The 15,457-nt window shown below is 45.6% G+C and overlaps 1 long non-coding RNA gene across 1 annotated transcript; it reads right to left on the reverse strand.

The window, feature by feature from the left end:
* Positions 1-734: 734 nt before the first annotated feature.
* Positions 735-15,028, reverse strand: LOC147195194 (uncharacterized). The gene is made up of 3 exons (XR_015102885.1): positions 14,884-15,028; positions 11,487-11,581; positions 735-3,165 (listed from the first exon to the last, which is right to left on the reverse strand). It is a non-coding gene; the product is annotated as an uncharacterized LOC147195194 (long non-coding RNA).
* Positions 15,029-15,457: the final 429 nt, after the last annotated feature.

Consider the following 15,457-nt stretch of genomic DNA (forward strand, 5'->3'; position numbering starts at 1 on the left):
TGGCAGAAAGTACAATTAAACTGGGTATGCATCTGTTGCCATTCATACTGCAGTGTTCAACTAAACAAGCTCAATAAATTGAGACGAAATTATTATTATTTCTTTGAACTGCTTGTGACATTATTTTAGGAGGTTTGCTGTGTAAAACATGTGTACCCGGAACAATCTCAGTTTGACCTCATTTCATGATTTTCGTCGCAGTTGTTTACGAAAATGAACACTAGATAGCAGTGAAGAGACGCAAGAGTCAGCTTTCTATTTCCGTCTGTGAAAATGTGCACGTGAAGTATTTTTTTTTGTAATTACTTTGCTTTAAAATTGAACAGCATTTTCCTTTCATGATCCTCAACGTGGCGTGAGAAATTTAATGCTAATTTGAATATGCTATTATGAATATGTCAAATAATGACACCATCTTCATCCTCCCTCTCCGCCTCCTGGTTCCGTACTTTGCTGCTGGCACCGCCATCAAAGCTGCGCAAACGTTTTTCGCCCGTCGCATGAATCCATCCCAAATGACAGTTAGGACTCAGGAGGCACGCTCACAGCCACCGTTACATCACCTCCACTCTTCTGCACCAGCGCACAGAGTGCTTTTTGATGAATAATACAGAGCGACTGGCGAGAGCGGGCCTTGGACGTTATGGCTCGCTAGATGGCAGCGAGATGGGGGTGGGGGTGGGGGGGGCACGCACCATTAGTGAAGTCATGAACAAATAAAAATACTCACAACAGGGAGTTGTAGGTGTGACTTTATTTCAAAACAGGGACACTTACATGGAATGACTTGTTTAAAAGAAAACGAGGGAGTGGTACTTTTTATGTCACGACATATATTTTACTCTACGTAAACTTATGGTAAGCTAATGTATAATGTTATGATCGTGAGCTGAACCAGTTTGAGAAAGCCTAGTTTACGCGCACACATACGCCAACACCCAGAGGAAACAGTGTCATGAAAGTCAAACACACACAACGGGACGTCCTCAATTGTGAAGTCCAAAATGACCCCATTAAAAGCTACACCGGAAAGCCTATCGAACAAACTCGACTAATTCTAGCGTTTATTTGTTCCTCCGGTCCATTACAGCCAACGCAAGACAGGCAGTTAGCATGGAGCTGAGCGAATGCACTGTATAATTAGGCGAACAAAAAAGAGAGGGATGCAACATCTGAAGGAGAAGAGGCTCCAGATGATTACACATTCACTCCGCTTCCTTCCCCCTTGCTGCACACAGAACCGCCAATTAGATGAGAGGTGGATGAGGACAAGCGAGCAGCCAGAAGTCTATCTGTGTCGCTACTTCTCCTGCTCCCCGAGACTCACAGTCGAAGAATACAGAAGTGAAAAACAAGAAGGTAATGAATAAAGAAATCACAGCCTTCCACATCCGGTTGGGAAGATTGGCCGAGACTGGAGTCAAGGCAGATCTGGGCCACAGTTGCACTCATTGTTCAGTGAGCTTTCTACACAGTCCAACCCAGCGACAGCAATGAATGTTGATTGTGACCTTTTAGGTCGGAACCACAGGGTGACTCTTGTGTGTGTGCGGGGTGGGTGAGGTGTGGGGGGCTCGGGGTGCAGAGGGTGTGCGTGCTTCAGGATTTGCATGCGCCCACTCGCCTGCCCGTTATGGCCAGAGGGCATTCTTCGCTCTTTGCTGACGTTGTCGGGGCAAACCTCAGGGCACAGTCAACGGTCGATGGTTTCGATGCGATCCATACCAAACTCACCGACAGCGTTGAATGTTCTCCGAGGCAAGCGGGTCGGCGGCGCTGAACAGGATGTGGCTCCAACCACAGACGAGGAGCGGGTTATGACTCATGCACGCTTAAACAGGAATACAAACGAAGACGCTTTATTGCATTACAGTGTTCCCCCGCTACATTGAAGATTTGTCACCAACTGTTTTTTTGTGGGGTTTTACTATCAGTACAGTACAGTGGACATTTGTGAAACCAAATTATGTGGTTTGGGTCACGGGTCCCCAACCGCCGGTCCACGGACTGGTACCGGTCCGCAGGGCATTTGGCACCGGGCCGCACAGAAATAACTTGCCTTAATTCTGTTGTATTTATTTCGGAATACAAAAGTTGATTTATTTTGAAAAGTTACCGGATTCTCCGTTACATCCGTCTGAGTCACGCTTGACTAACGTCAAGCCACGCTTCTCCGTCACGTGACCAATTACGCTAAAGACAAAACGCTTGCGCTCGCAAAATGAGTAAAAAAAACTGCTGGAGATCGCAAATGACAGCGGCCTTAAAAGTACGTTCGAGACAACTGGATTAAAGTTATGTCTGAATACTCTGAGATCGCCACAATGGAAGTGTTAATATTTCCTACCTGTGTGAGGTGGGGGTTTTCTGCAGCAACGGCGACTAAAACAAAATTACGAAGTCGACTGGACATAAACCACACACTTGAGGTGTTATTGTCTCCTATTACCACGAGATGGGACCGTCTGGTTGCAGAAAATCAAGCTCGGGGCTGTGGTGAGTCGTCATTTTCATGCACTTTGAATTTGCGTTGTATCGTATTTTGTAGCCATTAAACATGACCATCGCGATCAGAGTGTTGCGGCCAGATTAGACGCTCCTTGTGTTTATCATGATATTTCGAAAACACCACAGTTTTCATGCAGCTCATACCATATTATTTTGTTGTATTAATCCGCCACACCTTAAATGCCGGTCCGTGAAAATATTGTCTGACATAAACCGGTCCGTGGGGCAAAAAAGGTTGGGGACCCCTGGTTTGGGTGAACATTCTGATGTTTAATTATTCAATGTTTAATCGGCTTTTGTATTCTGTAGCAGTTTGACAGTCAACCTTAAATGCAAGTTATAAACCGCTTCAAGCCAGATGTGCTTTACCGGTTATTTGAGGAACTGTGTGAGAAAGTGCGAATGAGCTTTAAAAAGAATATGCTTTAAAAAGTGTGTTTTAACAAGTTGAAAGGTGTTTAACGCATTTGGGAGGGATTACAACAATTCTATGATCTCTGTGTATCGCGGATTTTCACCAAATTCCGGGAGGGTATGGAACGTCTCCCACGCGATAAACCGGGGTTCACTGTATTGCATCACCACCATATTACCACCACCTGGATCAGAGCTCTGGCAGGTCTCCATTTTCATCTTCAATACAATCCCGGATGACAACTGAAAAACACAAAAGAAAGAAGCCGTGTTTACCCTGAATTGTTTGTTTGATTTACATTGAGGGCGGCACGCTGGTCGATTGGTTAGCATGTCCGCCTCAAGAGTGCAGAGGTGGAGGGTTTGATTCCGGCTCCGGCCTTCCTGTGTGGAGTTTGCGTGTTCGCCCCGTGCTTGCGTGGGTTTTCTCTGGGTACTCCGGTTTCCTCCCACATTCTAAAAACATCCATGGCGGGTGAATGGAACACTTTAAATTGTCCCTATGTGTGATTGTGAGCGCGAATGGTCGTCCGTCTATATGTGTCCTGCGATTGGCTGGCAACCAGTTCGGGGTGTACCCCGCCTACAGCCCGAAGACAAACTGAATAGGCTCCAGCTAACCCGCAACCCTAATGAAGATAAGCACAACAGCAAATGACGGGATTTTGGATTAAACACCACGCCAGCCGCACGCTCTGCTTGTGATTGCTCATTGTGGCGCAACGACTGCTGTCCAATGACTGACATTTATAGAGTGCCCACTTCCATTATGGCCTAACGAACAACTCGGATTGGCAATAAATTGGACTCTAACTTTCAGCGGTTGGTTAATATTGAATATCTGTTGTATTTTATAGAAATTGGCTCAGGAAAAAGCCGAATGACTGAACTGAATGGACCTTAAAAACAACAAGAGACTATTTTTTTTGTCAAGCTACTCAAAACCGCATGATGAGCAATTGTGAGACTATTGCCTCATAGATTACCAATGAGTCCGATTTTTTTTTTACATTAATAAGTCATGAATTATTCTCTGTAATGATTCTATGTGTGTGTGTGTGGGGGGGGGGGTTAACAGTGCAAGTTTAACACTGCAAAATTATGTTATTGTTCACACTGGGGATTGGCATAGAAATTGATTCATTGGTGGATAAGAATTTGTATTGTGTGGAACTCAGTGTTGATTAACAACGTCTTAATGTGAAAACATTTTCGGCTATGGGAAGTGAGTCAACATCCATGAGTGGCTGCGGCATTGATCTCGCACGGAAGCAGGAGCCCAGAACATTCAAAGAGAAAGTGGAAAAATGGTCACACTCCACCAATACGGTCAAAAATCTGTCACGAGCATTGGCAAAGTAATTGGTAAAATACAGTACGAACAATTGAAAATCGTCCATGTTTGTTGTGTGAATGGAGACTGGAAATGATCGAAATCATCAGACATCATTGTCATTTTCATCGGAAAGTCCCCCCCAAAACATATTCTGTATACGACATCAGGCGCGACATTGATCGGAATAATAATCGAGGTTGTCATGGTTCTTATGGACACGTAAACTGAAGAACAATGATGCCATGTCCTGCCGGGCAGCTTGGCCTTTCATTCGGTGAGAGCTCCTATTGTCACAAGCGGGCTTTTGCTCCGAGGGGAACAACTATCAGCAGTGCCACCCCACCGCGCCGCGCCGGCCCGGGGGCTGACGTCAGGGTGCCCAATGCGCATATATGAACATTTGTTACCCCCCGCCTCCCTTTTTTTTTTTTTTTTATCGGCTTAGGTTGGTGATGTCAATGTGCGGGGGTGGTGGTGGTGGCAGGGGGGCAAATGTCAGCCCACAGCGCCGACATGCTCTCCGCCCCACGGATGAGAAATGTATCGCGTTATTGCGGCTCTAATTCAGAAAGCCGTAAAGGAGAGACAATTGGCTCTTTGACTTACTGCTTGTGCACACTCCATCCCTTTGTTAATATGACAAAGGAATACATTAGCCTATAAGATGCTACATTTAGAGTAAATAAAACATTCGTGTAACACGCTAACGGCCTGCCGGATGAAAGGTTTTCCTGACCGCCGCCAGACACCAAAGCACAAAGGCGAAAGGTATTTGTTGTCCTTTCTTAATCGAATGAGCAGGATGATGCAAAAAAATTGTGACTACTAATTTTCAATGAACGTTGTTTAGAGGTGGCACACGCGCAGAGCGATATTGCGTCCCTTTATTTAGCGTGAAACATCTTAACTTCCCCTTGAGACTTGGCGAAAAAGCTTCAAGGGCCGAACTTCGTGTCAAAATGTAGTCCAGCAGGGGAGGCAGCAGTAAAAGAGCGTCCACTGTTCGTCTTGCGCAGATCATCCAGATCATTCAAAGGAGGCTTTCGGGCAAGTCGTTCCAATTTGAAATCTATGCTAAGCTCTACTGTGAAGAGTTCAAGAGAGATCTTGTGTTGGTAGTAGCTAAAGAGTCTTTTGAGGTCAGGCCCAATGAGCTTGTTTGTGGACACCACTTCATGGTCCGATGGCTTTTGGTGAAAGAGAAAGTCTTGAAAGAGGAGGCTGCTGCGCAGACCTGCCTGTCGGAGCAATGGACGTGCCTTTCACGACACATTGCAAACGTGCCCGTGAGTGATCGATTAAAACAAAGGTTTGGGGAAGGTCTCAAAGTCACTTTGGGCTCATGTTAGGATGAACGGCAAGTTTCTAATTTTGTTGCCTGTTGTAGGATCACCACTTGAAGGAACGATTCTCTCGATCTCTACACGCACACACACACACACACACACTTAAATGCTCGATTGAAATGGCGGATAACTGCACCATATGGTGAGCAGGTGGGCCACTCCTGCCACAGCCGAGCAAACCACCATGTAACTTCCTCGAGTAATACTCGTCTGTCAAGTGTGGCACCAGGAAACTTTCCTCTCTTCCCCAGGCAAGCCACTCCAGGCCAGCGACAAAAGCGGTTCGGGAAGAAGTGGGTGGGAAGAGGCGTCAGCTGCTAGACAAAATTAAAAAAAAAAAGGCTCTTTTTGTTCCCAACAATAAGCGATCTTCGGAGCGCTTCCGCAGCTGCAGCCAGATAGGCTTTCATTTGCAACTTCTCCTTTCCTCGACCGGGAGGAGATTTAAAATGGATGATAAAATTCAGGGGGATTAGAATCGTCAATCCAGCAAGAAATGGGGACACAAGCGAGAATTAGCGGAAAAGAAAACGCTCGTAGGACTGCGGGAGTGGAATCAAACGATGTGCAAGTCGGCAAATCCTTTTACGTACGGTGGAAAATAATTCGTATTGCAGCACTGCTTTGCTTCAGAGTCGTCCTAATTTTCAAAGATAGTTTTCCGACAGAAATAACGTTGCACGAGTCAAACCTTCATGAAACGGCGATGTTACGAGATTTAAACACTCCTAACTTCTACGCAAGCGTGGATTGAAGTTAACCGCCGAGTACGGTGTGGCCCGACCGATTTCTGATTGGCCCATCCACTCTTATTTGCTTACAAATTTGCCTATTTGGTGCCCTCCTGTGGCACCTTGATGCCAAGAAACTACAATATGCTCAAGTGACCCGAGTGCTTTCTACGAGACAAGCCGAAGGCATTTGACTTTCGCGCTTCCACCGCATTTCACAAATGAATGATTTTCATTCGAAGTGCTCTGAGCACAAGGTGGTAAATATCTGGAGTATCTTTTCGGAAAATCCCAAAATGCACTTCCTGAGAGGGTGAGCCAGCGACGAGGGGGGTTGGGAAGGAGGAGGTGCCCGTGGTTTGTCTCTGGGGTGGTCTGACGCAGGAGTGGGCGAGGTTTTAATGTAGCGGCATGTCCAGTATATACTGTACATTTGCACTTAATGACTACCAGACCTCTGGGGGGCCTCATACAGCCCCCTCCCTCTCAAAATGCCTACACATACATATGCTTCACTTTAAAGGCGGGACGTTGACTAAATGCGTTGTGCTGCTGCTCCCAGGGAAAATAGAACACAAGCCACATTTTTCATAAAAGGCGACCGAAATATTCTAAGTATGTGCAGTAATTACAGTCTCCCTTTTTTTTTCTTTCTTTTTTTTCCATCTGTAGTTCTGGCTGCACACACTCAGGCAAACCTGCACAAAGACGTACTCTAACCTGACCCGTTGTACAAAAACGACCAGAAAAAAAAAAAAACACAATCAAATTGTAAAACTAACAGTACAAGCTGTCACGGTAGTTGACTGCTTAGCACGTCGAACCTCACAGCGTAGAGGTGCAGGGTTCGATTCCAGCTCCGGCCTTCCTGTGTGGAGTTTGCATGTTCTCCCGGTGCCTGGGTGGCTTTTCTGCGGGTACTCCGGTTTCCTTACACATTCCAAAAACATGCATGGCAGGTTGATTGAACACTCTAAATTGTCCTTAGGTGTGATTGTGAGCGTGAAAGGTTGTTCGTCTCGCGGTGCCCTGCGATCGGCTGGCAAGCGGTTCAGGGTGTCCCCCCCCCCCCGCCTAGTGCTCGAAGACAGCTGGGATAGGCTCCAGCATGCCCGTGACCCTCGTGAGGATAAGCGGATCAAAAAATGGATGGATGAATGGTTAATAGCACGAAAACACAAAGCCTAAATACGGAAGCGGGGACCAAACATACTGACAATCAGAACTTGCTTCCTCATTTTTTTTCTCTCTTTACCGATCAGTCAGCAAAGGTCTGATTGTCGGATGTCTCTGAAAGAGTGGTTCTTATGTATACTATTTCAAATTTTAATACGACTGAACTGTATTTCCCAAATGGAGTGTACTGATTAAAAGTGTTCACCACAAACATCATTAAAAGTACCCGTACTACGGTTTGAGAATCGCCGTTAAAAGACTGTCCTGAGCGAGTAGTGTGTGTTAAGCTTCTTCTATTTCCTCTTCTTGCGGTCTCTCACAGGTCAGTCTTGGCATGAGAGAGAGCTCAGGGAGAAGTTTTGCCAGCACATTAGTTACTATATAAGATGACGGTTAGCTTAACACCTTTGATTTTTTTTGACTACTTGAATTACTCCATACTGCCTCTCAAAGGTCAGCCTTGGTACTACAATTGACATTGTGGGCAGCGTTGGTAATCTCCAGTACGCCACAAACTATAAGAGCAGCAGGTATACACATGCCAATTTTCGCTCATCCTGTGTGAGGCCTCTTACAGTTTAAAAAAAAAATCTGTCAGAGTGTTAAAAATGCTTAAGGAGACAAATGAACATTACAAGAGGGCAAAAGTGCCAATAAAGAGAAAAGGAAACATTGTAACACAAGGTGCGGAGTGTGCTCAACAAGTGCGACGACGCAAACCAAAAACAAAGACGGCTCGCTGGTGCCTTGGGACTGATTGGCAGGGTGGGGGTCACCGGGTGACCCACGACCTTTTTAACCCTGGAAGAATGTTGTCGTGCTGGTGCGCGTATTGTTCCTGCCTCCCCGAGGAGACTCGGCCATGCATCGGATGGATGTGAACATAGACTGCTCCTGAGAGCTTCTTCATGAACCCCCCCTCGAACCCCACAAAAAAAAGCATCTCTTTCTTCGCCATAATCCTTCCTTTTCTGCTCCTCACCCCAAAGATTTGGACAAACAAAAGTTATCAACGAGTCTGCGAGTGGGATGTTGTTGGGCGTTCCGTGTGCACATGCATGCCGAAAGGTCGCTGACCTTTTTTTTTTTTTTTTAAAAGTACTGTGAAACCTTCAGGCGCCATGATGTGTTGCCAGAGGAAGTCGGTGGTGCGAGAGGAAAGGTTGACAAGACGAGAGAGGCCGACAGACAATTACTGACCAGGTATGTCTGCCCATCTAGGCTCGGTCAGAGGAAATGGAAGAATTTATGATGTCATAAAAAAAAGTGCCAGCAGAGAGGTGCCGGAGAGCAGGTTGTCTCTGGAGCCGGAGCCATAAAAAGACTCCTGCGGTTTCCGCTCCCTCCCCCCTGACCGCCACATGAGATGATAACAGTCTGCTGAGCGCCAGTAGCTCAGTGCAGAGTCCATCATTCAACTGGGAGCATGTGATAATGTAGGCCATGGATTGATGGGGACTCTTAACACTCAAATCTTCTCTCATCTATCGCAGTGTAAACTATAGTTATATTAAACCTTCGCTTGGCTTTCACAGATGCCCACGCCCGAGTTCTGTAATTAAGATTCAGGCATTATCCAATGAGAAAAAAAAGGCCAAGCGTTCAAAACGCATAAATCCGGGATCTGCGCCTTGATTCGGATCCAAGCCGAATATGCCCCTATGCATTCTTACTCATCATATTCAACAAACTTATGTAGATGAAAACAGAAACCTTCATATTTTAGTTGGAACTTGTTAGCATTACTATTGAAGACATTCTAGTCTATATACTGTATACAGCATCTTCTCAGAAATTTCCGCATTACTTCAGATTTTAACGGCCAATCTTACCCGAGATAAAGACTGAAATACTGGCATGAAAGTATCATTTTATTAACATCCTTACAAGTCACTGAGCGCTTACATTTTAATCGACATGTTTTCAATATATAACATGTAGTGTACGAAGCCTCTGTATTCATATCGTTAGACTACCAGCGCAATTGCCTAATTCATTTTTAACTTCATTTATTGTCACAATATCAGTCCCAAAAAAAAAAAGAAATACCAATGACTGCCAAGACTCGGTGTTCAATTATAATGTTAAATTATTTTAAAATCTATTTTAAAATGACACAATATCACCGTGTACTGCTTGCATTCGTTAACTTTTTGCCTTATTAAGTTCATATCATGAACTTTTTGCCATATGAATATACTCCGAAAGTGATGTCAACGACATCTGGTCCTCTTTGCGAGCACACACTACTTTGGATGCACTTTCTCCTCTGAAAAGTTGTTTTGAAAAAAAAAAAAAAAAAAAAAGAGGGAAAGGTTATTTGCTCGACATCCTCGCTAAGGAGGTCTCCCATTGTAAAAAGGAATTGGCTGCACAGCCCCTTTTCCTTTCATCCCTCTGTTGGAGGCATGCTGCCTTTGTCACCCGGAGGACTGAACAAGCAACCTCTGGGCTATGCTACACTGCTCAAATACCTGGGAACTACCATCGTCCACGGTGGGGGGGGGGGGGAAAAAGAAGTAGTAGTAGGAGGAGGAGGAGGAAGCGGGACCGTAAGAGACGTCGAAGGGGGTGGGGGCGTAAGGTGTGAGTTTTACCCTCTGGTATGGCAAGACTGGACGGCTAGAAGGAATACAAGCTGCTATTACATCTCCAGTCGGGAAGAAGGAACGAAGAGCACCTGGAACCAAACAACTATCACAACCAACGGATGTCTAGATTTTGTCCCAACCAAATAAACCCAAAACACCGCCACCAACATCTGTTTTTTTTTTTTTTGTTTGTCATCTGAGAAAAGTAGAAAGCACGAGGGAAATTAGGATCCTGCAACCCCCCCCTCCCACCCCAACCCTTCACACACTTTCATGCCAACTCAGCAGTGCAGCGCCACTTCCTGTACATGAGGGACCGTATGGGGGCGAAGTGAGTTGAAGTCCTCACCAAAGCGACCGCAGCCAGCCCCGATGTAAAGCTTTACATTTCCAGTCTGCACAGGCAGTCCGGGCAGACAGACCTCTCTGTCACACCTCATAAAGCAGAGCTCAAGCAGCAGGCTTGTTTGAACCCGGAGGGCAAAAAAAAAAAAGGGGGGGGGGGGGTTTGGCTGAGGGGCCGTCGGTGCTGGGGTTAGATAAGGCAAAATAAGGACAAAAAAAAAAAGGAAGAAAATATAGAGATGTCCAAGCTTCCACGCAGAAAAAGGGGAACATTCCTGCGTGAAGTCTTTAATTGTGTCCTCGTTTCAAGTCTGTGTCTAATTGTCAGACGGAGAACGAGGAGCCATTCGTTTATTTTCAAACAGTCCACAAAGAATGCTTGTCATTTCCTGGCGTTCCTCACTTCCATATGAAAGCCCCCCCCCCCTTTTCCTTGAGGAACAATGGGAAAGATTCCAAAATTTCCCACGGGGAGTTTCTTTGCGTGACCGCATAATAATAGCGAGCGTGTTGGGACGGGACCCGAGAGCGCCCGCCTGTGCGCGGACAGAGTTACGCCGCCGCGCCGTGATTAAAGCGGCCGCGGCGTCTCGTAAATGACCTGGGGAATGTCGGGGGAGTTTTATTGGGCACGGACGAAGACCGAAACCGAGAGCAGATGTTCCAAGTTTAACGGCTTTCGCGCACCTCCCGACCGAGCGATCTCTGAGTCGCGGGGAAATGACACACCTACGGCGTAAAGAGTTTCTTCATGAAGCAAAAGCAGCAAGCGATTCAAATGTCAAACTATGTTAGGCCCTTGAAAGCCACCCGGCTTGACCTTGGCAGACTTGAGCCTGTGGCTAGACATAAGGTCAGAGGTCAGCCACTCATCTAGATGGGCAGTATGCCATGACGCCTAAGGCGGGGCACGTGTGTGTGTGTGTGTGGGGGGGGGGGGGTTCTCCATTACCTAACTTTTCCATTTACACAGGGAAGCACTAAACACACATATGGACACGAATTCCTATGAACTCGTTGACCGTCTGACATCATTTACCTGTGAGGGCCCTTCGCGCCATCCAAGTTGTCGGTGCGAGCGGTGCCCCCCCCCCCCCCACACATGACTGCATTTTGGGGTCGCCAGGATGAAGTCTGGTGTGAGGAAGAAAGAAAAAGAAAAGAAAAACGAGTTTAAGGAGTGTTCTGCTGCTATATGGCAGTTCATCATTCCGATGCCTTCTATCTCTCTTAAGGTCACGTCTCACTGAGCGGCGAAAGTTTGCAAGTGTGTGCGCACCTAGCGAGTGTTGGGTTTTTTTTTTCGTCAGGGTTCATTCAAGGTCGCAAAGACATTCTGGCAACAATTTTATTGGTCTCAAACCGTTTTTCTTGTTGCAAAGAAATATTGAACGTGTTAAAAATTTGACGGTGATAAGAAACTATTAAAAATGTTTGGGAATGTTTGGTGAACGTCTGACCAAAAATAAATAAATAAAACATTCGCGGCATGCGCACACTTGTAAATTTTAGCCGCTCAGTGAGACACGACCTTTCTGTGTTTTTTACAATCTACTTACTTACTGTATTGTCCTCACATCTGGGAAAGGAGAGCCATAGACGTTGATGCATTTTTCAGTCATTTATTGAACGTCAAGGAGAACACAAACGCATTCACGCAGGAGTTGCTGTTGATCTGAGCTAACATTCTAGTACTCACACGCAGACATCGCATGCTACTCTATCGTACCAAACCTCTGAAAGCCGCATTCTCCTTGTTTCTTTTTTTTTTTTTTAAATCGCTCTCTGGCTTTCCTTTTATTCCTGTTAAATATATTATCCATGGTATCTCTTATGGGTTTGTTTACTGCACTTCATTGCCTCTGCTCTGTACTGTACTGTGTGTATGCATGCTCGGGGCAAAAAACAAAACAAACAACCCCCCCACCCCCCACCAACACCTTAGGGCTGATGCTCCCTGTGTACATTCTGACAATGACTGCATCACTGCCACCGAGTGTCGTGGATGTGCAATTACTTGTGTGCCAAATGAGTACGCTTATATCAACAACCGCCAAAATGAATTTTTACTCGCATTTGGTGGCGGATTGGCAGGAGTTAATTTAGAACCCCGGATATAGTATTTTCGTAACATTATTTTTGTTTGCAAGTAATATCTCTCTCTCTCTCTCTATATATATATATATATACTGTATATACACATGTATGTGACCTCTTTATATCAGATTTTAACCTACTGTGGGTGTGTCTGGAAAACATATTCCCCGCTGTAAAGGCAAGTGTACATCACATGCCAGCTGACTCTGAAATAATTCATTTAAGCTTTAGTGCTTGAGAAGACTGAAGGAAAGGGGGGTTGGGGGGGGGGGGGAAACACATTTTTCTTCCTTCTCATGCATGTGTTCAATAGTTGATTGCAGCAGGAAGCGGATCTGCTGGCACTCATGTGATGAGACTCCCCGATGAAAACAACATTAGGTTTTCGCGAGCCGCAGCGGCAGGAAAGTCGTGGAAACGACGGCGGCGGCCTGCGCTTCAGAGCCTCTCAGCTGGATGAAACTCCTCACACGTGATAATGGGCTACACGGGAGTTAGCATCATTGCTGCAGCGGGTGGGGACAGGATACGCCAGCATCCACCCGTGACCCAAAACTGTATTAAAACAGATGTGCGCTAGGACATCCGCTGTGCTCCTGCAGGGGTCTATTTACAGTGAAGCCCCCCCCCCCCCAAAGTCGAACGCCATGAAGGCAGTACAAATTGTTCATCCATAATTTTCTTACATTCAAACGATTACCATGCTCGGTGAGCATCTAAGGCAACTTTTATTGAGCCAAGGCACGTGAGCAAAATGGCACTAAAAATGTATGCAGTACACGCCGTCACTGTACAGTGCTGGCATAGATAGATCATTATTTGTCGTGAACAAATCATCATTTTTCGGACCAATTGAGTGAAACTTGAAGGTGGAATCGACAAATAATGGTCAGAGGAGGACCAGTGTGATGACAACCATCAAACGAGAAAATGAACAACAACATTGTTTGTTCTAGCTTCTCCATACAATACGAGCCATACAATCGATAAAAGCTACAAATACTAAAAACAGCACATTTAGTTTTATAAAGTAGTCACTCATGTAAAGGAGTGAGTCGTTGTACTTTACTTGAGTTATATTAAACGGTGGGCAACTACTCTTTGGGCAAGTTATGACCCTTGTGAGTCAATACATGTTTATGAGGAGAGAACATAATAAATCACTACATTATTTCCAATATGAAAAATCGTTTTGAAATGAGAATTTGGAGGTCAACTGGTGTGTTGGACTTACTAGTTTCCACTGTAATTAACGCAGTTGTGTCCCCCCCCCCCCCCCCGTGCCGACATACACACTCGAACTTAAAGAGAAGGATCTTTTTCTCAGTAAAAGCCAACACATTGTGTCGTTTCATTAAATCACGCTGTGTTCAATGCACTGTTTAATGCAATGCCGCACTAAGCGTGTAGACCTACTATATTCCAGATGGCAGCAAAATTTATGGACACTGCCTCATTAACTGTAATGCATATTAGTGCTGAGAGACAAGGCCATAGAAAAAAAAGGGGAAGCTGTGTTGCTGATGATGGCGAGTTAAGGAAAGAGTGGACGCCCTGGAAGGAAAATGCCAGTCCAACTCTTTCAGTCTTTTCAGATGCGCAAAAACACAATTTTTTTCCCTCTCGGACACTGCTGCATTATAGTAGGATGCAATTCACCCCGTGGTTTATATTTGTGAACATTTTGAACACAGTCGTAGTATTCTTACAGCGTAGTAGCGAGACACGCCATGCGTCATGGCGTGGTCATAGACGGGTGGTGGCTCTGAATGATCGTTGTCTGCTGTTCAGGTGTCTCTCTCTCTCTCTCTCTCTACGTGTGTGTGCGTGTGCGAGAGATTTTTTCCCCTCTTCGCAGAGTGGGGTGCTGCTGTAATGTCGATACAATGACAGATGGTCCGCACAAAGCCGGCGCGCATTGTTCAAGCCGAAAAATAATAGCCTCCATTTATCAGCCCTTCGCGCACTTTGACACTCGAAGGGAAACACGGGAGTGAAAATTAATCAAAGTTACTACTCTTCGGGGGGAAAAAAAACTTTACACGCCTGCATCTCTTCTTCAACATGCACCAACGCGTGGACGCTTCTCCGGAAGCATCCGAGAAGTTGCAGCGTGGCTTATTAAATGTCTGAAAATTTTCACACAGTCACGCAGTCCCTCTTGCTATAGATATTATTTTTACATACCTGCTGATTTTTCTAAACGACTATAACTAATAATCATAACAACAACAACAACAACAATAATAATAATAATCCTACACTCACGCGCCACATTCTAACTATTTGACCACAACCTCATTTTCCATATTCCACAACGGTCACGTGCACATACTCACGCCGATCGTCCAATCGAGCACAATTTCCTCCACGTTCCACGAGCGACTATTGTCACCCTTGTCCGTCCGTGAGCAACTCCACACCGAATGAGCGCCGGTGCCCGAAATCCACGCATGACGTCTACTTCGGCGGCTCAACAAAAAAGAGGGAGGGGCGTCCGGTTCGCACGGATCATCAGAAGTAACGTGATTGGCTTGCGCGCACATAGCTTGACAAAACGCGCGTTTCCCATTGGATGGTTGAGCTCACGGGGGGCGGGGTCATCTCCTGTATTATTCAGGAGAAATGCGGGTGGGTAGAGAAGGAGGACACTCGGTTAGCGTGCTCACGTATGTGCAGACAATGGCCTGCCTCTCATACACATTCACGCAAATAGAAGCATCACACACAGCACAGTTGTTCTTTCATGTGTAAATCCAATCTGTGTTTTTCTTTCTGCCAACACAGGTCATAAAAACTACCAAAACAAATTGAAAATTTCAAATCAAAATGCCCTTTTAAAAATGTGATGGACCCCCCTCTCTACGCGTATATAAATAAATCAAAGAGCCGTACATAAAGCATTAAAAATAT

Source organism: Hippocampus guttulatus, chromosome 14 (genome assembly GCF_054856545.1).
Source record: "Hippocampus guttulatus isolate MCC_2025c chromosome 14, RoL_Hgut_1.0, whole genome shotgun sequence".
Classification (NCBI taxonomy): domain Eukaryota; kingdom Metazoa; phylum Chordata; class Actinopteri; order Syngnathiformes; family Syngnathidae; genus Hippocampus; species Hippocampus guttulatus.